This window comes from Podarcis raffonei, chromosome 14 (genome assembly GCF_027172205.1).
Source record: "Podarcis raffonei isolate rPodRaf1 chromosome 14, rPodRaf1.pri, whole genome shotgun sequence".
Classification (NCBI taxonomy): Eukaryota; Metazoa; Chordata; class Lepidosauria; order Squamata; family Lacertidae; genus Podarcis; species Podarcis raffonei.
Window position 1 is genome coordinate 17,814,857 of NC_070615.1, and position 6,000 is coordinate 17,820,856.

At 44.8% G+C, this 6,000-nt stretch overlaps 1 long non-coding RNA gene across 1 annotated transcript in view; it reads right to left on the bottom strand.

Moving 5' to 3' along the window:
* Window positions 1–4,859, bottom strand: part of LOC128401515 (uncharacterized) — an 80,331-nt gene extending 75,472 nt beyond the window's left edge. Inside the window, exon 1 of the long non-coding RNA XR_008327482.1 lies at window positions 4,478–4,859. This is a non-coding gene — a long non-coding RNA (uncharacterized LOC128401515). The remainder of the gene's footprint in view (window positions 1–4,477) is intronic.
* Between the last annotated feature and the right edge of the window lie 1,141 nt (window positions 4,860–6,000).

Below are 6,000 nucleotides of genomic sequence, written 5' to 3' on the forward strand. Positions count from 1 at the left end.
CGTGTTGATACATTTTGCTACATTTGAACCAGGAAATGTATCACAAAATTCAGAGAAGCACAGAATAAAAGAGATAATTAGCATTCCAATCCGTTCATTCATATTAATATGCATCAGATTTCACAGAAAATCAAATTCCTCACCCAGCTCTACTTAAGAGTAAGTACCACTGAACATTGTGGTTATTGCTTCCAAGTTGTTTTTTTAAAAGCCACATAGCATGTACTGGCAAGAACAAGGTTTAACTCTTTCCTGTTCTGTTCAATTGAGCGTACAGCATGATCTTAAGAATCATAATCAGAAGCAAGCCCCACAGAGTTCAGCTGGAACGACTCAGTAGTAATTCATACCATTTAAAAGTTAAGCACTTTTAACAAAGCTGGAACAGAGTTCCATTCCTCCCCCTCCATTTACTTTGGGCTCTATACTGACAGGGAAAAAGTACAAGATTGCAACCATTAGCGAAACCCACTCAGATTTCCTATAAATGGTAGGCTACTTTTGGTAAAATCTACTTTTTTGCTCTGATCAAGATTCTTCTCCAGCAGCATAGCAATGGAGAGAAAATGCCTGACTCTTTAAGAAGATGGGAACACCTACAGCCACAGCAAAATGTGCAAAATGTACTAAAGTATCCAATGTGCACAACTGTCTACATCTGCAATATTCTAGACCTAGCACACCTTTGTATTTATGCTTATACAGTGGTACCTCGGGTTAAGTACTTAATTCATTTTGGAGGTCTGCTCTTAACCTGAAACTGTTCTTAACCTGAAGCACCGCTTTAGTTAATGGGGCCTCCTGCTGCTGCTGCACCGCTGGAGCACGATTTCTGTTCTCATTCTGAAGCAAAGTTCTTAACCTGAAGCACTATTTCTGGGTTGGCGGAGTCTGTAACCTGAAGCGTATATAACCTGAAGTGTATGTAAGCTGAGGTACCACTGTAGTGCCTTTGTTTCTCTTTGAGTTCTATAGATACAATAAAACCACCTTGATTCAAGCAGTTTTGCAAGGCCGTCCTAAACATTAAAGGGAACACTAAGTGCACAGGGGTTCATTTGCACCGACTGCAAAGAATTAGACACAGGTTGTATTATCAGGCAAACTTATTTGGGAATAAATTGCACTGAACCAAGGCGGAATTACTTGTGAGTAAACATGCACACTCTTGGGATGCAAGTGTGGTATGAATATTGAAAAGTTACAGATAAGCAAATCCTTATACAGTGGTACGGCCCTCTCCAATTCCACTTTCCTGGTCAAATTCAGTATGCCCCCAATTTATTCCTAAAGTGACCAATTACAAGCACGGTGTGTAATTCGCTTATTGGGGTGGCTTTAAGAAAAAGAACTAAACCATTTAATCACAGACAGACCAACTGACAACTGTTAGGTAAGGGGCTGATTATTATGATGTTCCAGCCCTGAAGAACAAATGTGGTGATAAACAGCAGAGGAGGACTTAAGGAGCTGCCTTATACAAAGTTAAATCATTTGTCCATCCATCTCAGTGTTATCTACTGTACTTGCAGGAGCTTTCCAGGGTTCTAGCTAGGAGACTTTCACAACTCTGTTAGGGAGATCCAGAAGAACTGAGCTGGCAACCTGGGAACATGTGTGCTATCATTAAGCTATGGCCTTTCCACCATCACTCTCATGCCTAACTTGTGAATGTCCTCATAGCATAAAGCTGCTTTCTGCAAGGAACTGAATACTGCATGAGATGGATCAAATGAATGTTTAATTTCTACCATAATCACACATTCCTATAAGCCTATGCCTTACATGTCTAGGCAGCTTGGTTCCTGCTCTCCAACACACTTCACAAACATAGATGTGTTAGATTTGGTGGTTATTCGGTTTTGGGGAGGGGGGAATCACTCTGTACATGCTCAGTGGAACCATATTACATCTTTACATATCCCAAGGGTAGTGCAACCAGGTTTTAAGGCACTGGTTGTAAAGCAGTGCTTTGGGGGGCGGAGAGAATAAACTCTGACTTTTACTAAATTTCAACTCATTTCAGGGCCTCCCAACTCAACACCCATTTGGGAGGATGTGCAAAAATCTTTGCACATAGTCATGAGGACTTCAGCTTCCATGTGTGCAAGAACTGGGGATTTGGAGGAGCAAACCCCACTTTGTCATTATAAGAGTAGAACAGGAGCACCTCTGCTTATGCCTAAAAGCTACACAACCAGGGAAACACTAAAACAACAAGGGAAGACACTTAGCTCAGCAGTAGAGCACAACACAGACAGTCCTGGGCACAACTGGCAGCATCTGCAAGTAGACCTAAGAAAAGACCCAGTCTGAAACCCTGAAGATTTTCTGCCAGCAAGGGTAGACTGGGGGCAGTCAACATGGTAATGGCCATTATCATTGGACTACAACTCCCATTGTCTCTGATCATTGGCATTGCTGGCTGGGACTGATGGGAGTTTAATCCAACATGTGGAGGGCACCATATGGCTACCTCTAGCATAGACCATGATGTGCTGGATGGATGAATGCCCTGACTTGGCTAGTCTTATAAGAGCAAAATAGTACCTCTACCTGAGCTTCCTTCTTCCAGATACATGTTTTTGTCTCTCTCAAATACACACACACACAACCAAGTTCATAACTGGTGATGGAGAAAGGAAGGAACCCCTGCATGCTTTATGCCGCCCCAATGGCTTGCGTCCCACAAATTGAGAAGCTGTTGCTGTTAAGGTCTGAGGAATTAAATTGTTGCTTATCTGTACTGGTTATGATGGGAACACCAACCAGCACCAACAGCCCTGTGGGAAGGAAGATAAGAACAAGGGAGGCAGGCAAAGGCTAGATCGCGGCCTGCTGCAATGAGACTACCATGCCCCCATCCTATTCCACACCACAAGTCACAGGTCCAGATTTATATTTTGTTTTAGTATTTTAAAGTGTTAAACTGTCTTGGGTGCCTTTGCAGAAAGGGGAGATAGAGATAGATAGATAGATAGATAGATAGATAGACAGACAGATGATAGATGATAGATAGGTAGATGCAATAAATAAACAAATTGTGCCAGGTTCTGCCATTTGCATATTAGATTTTACTGGGTTGTGTTTTTTTCTTTTAAACTAGGTAACCTGCTCCGAGACCTTCAACTGAAAGGTGAGTAATTAACACACCTACTTAATTAAATTAATTGATTAGTAATACTAAGCAATGTATCAAACCCTCAGTGGGGGGGGGGGAATGGGGAGAGCTCTATTCCCTGGACCTTTCTAAACATTGTTGTTGTATTTTGTTGGTGGTGGGGGGGAGGAATGACTGTCAACAACAGCCACCAACTAGGGAGTCAGCTCCTGAAAGAATTATAGTGATCTTTTGTGAATTGTTTTCCATGGTTTAAGGTTGGCGGGGGGGGGACGGAGGAGAGTTGCTTCCAACCAAATCAGGCAAAAAGCACTTATTTGCCTCAAATTGGCGGCTAAAATGTGCCAGAAGTGAGAGACTAGGCCGAGCTAGCGCTGTGCTTTGCGTTGCCATGGGAACAGAATGCAGATTTCCCCAATTGCTTTTTTATTTGCTAGACATTGTAATACATATTATGTTTCAACTCTGGGGTTTGCAGTGGAGGTAAAGAATCCTTTATGAATGTTAACCATTCAGGCAACTTGGAGGAGGGGAGGTGGTAGTGAGAGTGGGAATGGGTGGGGGGGGTTGTCGGGGGGGGGGAGAGAGAGAGAGAGAGAGAGAGAAAGAGAGAGAGAGAGAGACAGAAAAGTCTCAGCAGTTAAAACAGGTAGTTTATATGCAGGCAGAGTCTCAATGTTAAAGTCTGGCCCTAGGAACCAGGCCCCTTTCTATTCAAGAAACTCTCCCTTCATTTCTGCTCCACTTCACTCTGCACAGAGACCCCCAACTCCACACAAAAGCAGCTGCCAAAGCCCGTGAAAAGTGATCAAATTATCAAGAACTTGACCTCACAGAGGGGGCAGAGTTTTGGGGGAGAGGCCTGTAACAAACCCAAACCAAGGAAGATCCTGGAAAAGCGGGGGGGGGGCGTGTAGTGTGCTTGAGAGAAATTCCAAATGCTAATAGGCTTTCTACATAGAATAATTTGATCAAGGGGCATTGTTGCAAAAGAGTTCAGACACAGTCGCTGCACACACACACACACACACACACCCAGCAGCCTCTTCCTCCCCACACTTTGCACTGTCTTAATACTTTGGGGCGCATCTACAAGTCTTGCAAATTAATTTCAAGCCATATATATCTGCGTGCACACACACACACATCTATTTTGGATCATTTGTGTTTTCTGCTACCTCCCACTTGCCCCCAGGTTCTCACAAGCCTGCTCCGGTTTGGTTTTCGGGGCATTTGCATGCACCCGCACACATAATTGCTGAGGGCAGAAAAAAAGAGTGAATCATCATTAAAACTCCTAAAAGAACAAGCAAATTAGAAAGATAAATAAAGCAGCAATCATATATAGGAGGATACCTGTGTTGAAACAACGCGGGGAGCATTTCTCAAACGCCAGCAGTCGCAGACAACTTCATTCCCTGAGAATCTTGATCTTTTGGCTTCGTTTTCTTTCCCCTTGTCTCCAGCTCTCCGGACTTTTCCTCCTTCTTCTTCTTCTTCTTCCGTGCTGCTCCTCTTCGCCTCCCAGCTCTCAGAAGTCTTTGGAAGTCATTTCTACTTTCGGTTATCTAGCTTTATGATGGCTTGATAACACTCATACAGCTAGATAACCAAAGACAGAAACAGCCCTCCCTCTTCCGAGGCGTCTTCTTGCTTTCCTCCCCTCCACTTTTTCTCTCTATCTCTTTTCTTTTTTTCCCCCTCCTCATAAAGCTGGGCTCAACTTGGCGGGGGTAGCAGAAGAAAAAACAAGAGTGGCGAGGTTTGGATCTTCGATCTGCCATCGAAAAAGCAAAAAAAGAGAAAGATATAAAAGAAAGTGAAACTTTTTTGGAAGACGAGAGAAGGAAAAGAGCAGCGTTGCACTTATTTAAGAAGGAAAAGCGGGAGAAGGACCTGCTCTGCAGGTTATGGCTGGCAGAAGTCACCCATTGCTGAGTTCTGACTATCTGAAATGAGGCATTTTCCCTTGGGGGGAAGCAGCTGGTTTACATTCAAATCACACCCTGAGATATTGGGCTGATGTCTCGCCCTCTTTCTACTGACCAAGTTCTATACTCCTTTTCTGATGCTAAACACCCTTCTTTGGGAAGTGACGTCAACAGGGCTGGCAGCCAATGGGCGGCCTCGCATTCAAATCACCTCTCCTTCCCGCCTCTTTTGCTCTTTCCCTCCCACGCCTCCCCACCCAACACACATCCCGCCCCTTTCCTTTTAGGCAACAATATTTCTTTGAAGTTTGCCATACCAACCCCCAGCCCTCTCTCCCTGCCTGAGTTAAGGCCTGCAACACAACCCTGTGCCATTTCACTTGGCAGCCAGCCCCACTGAAGTGAACGGGGCTTCCTGCAACGCACATTTCCTCTTTTCTGGGGGGGCTCAAAGAAACCCGTGCGTGGGGGGTCTTGATTTTGTTCAATGGGGGCTTCCAGTCTAAACCCTGGGTGCCGCAAATTAAGATCTGAACTAGCGCTCAGCCCCTTGACTAAGGGCGATCTAACACCACTTTGTTGGGAGGTGGGGCGTGGGGGAGGCCTGGGATTTTGCAGACTCTTGGGGGGGGGGGTGAAATCAGATCATTTTAAAATCACTGGGGATGGAGAGGATTCTTGCACTCCGGAGCACGAAAGAGGAGCCCTTCTCACGTCCCAGGGTCCGATCCAGCGAAAGTTAAGCCCTATGAAGTTCCCTTGAGTTCATTGGGAGAGATTTAGACACTTGCTAACGGCTGCAGCAAACGTGCCCGATTATGGCCCCTATCCCATACATGTTTAAATCGTCACATTGAGCATACATGTTTAAATCGTCACATTGAGCACGGGGAGGGGGCTTCTTCTTACGTTGGAACGCGTAGGACAGCAGTGATGCTTGAGATTCAG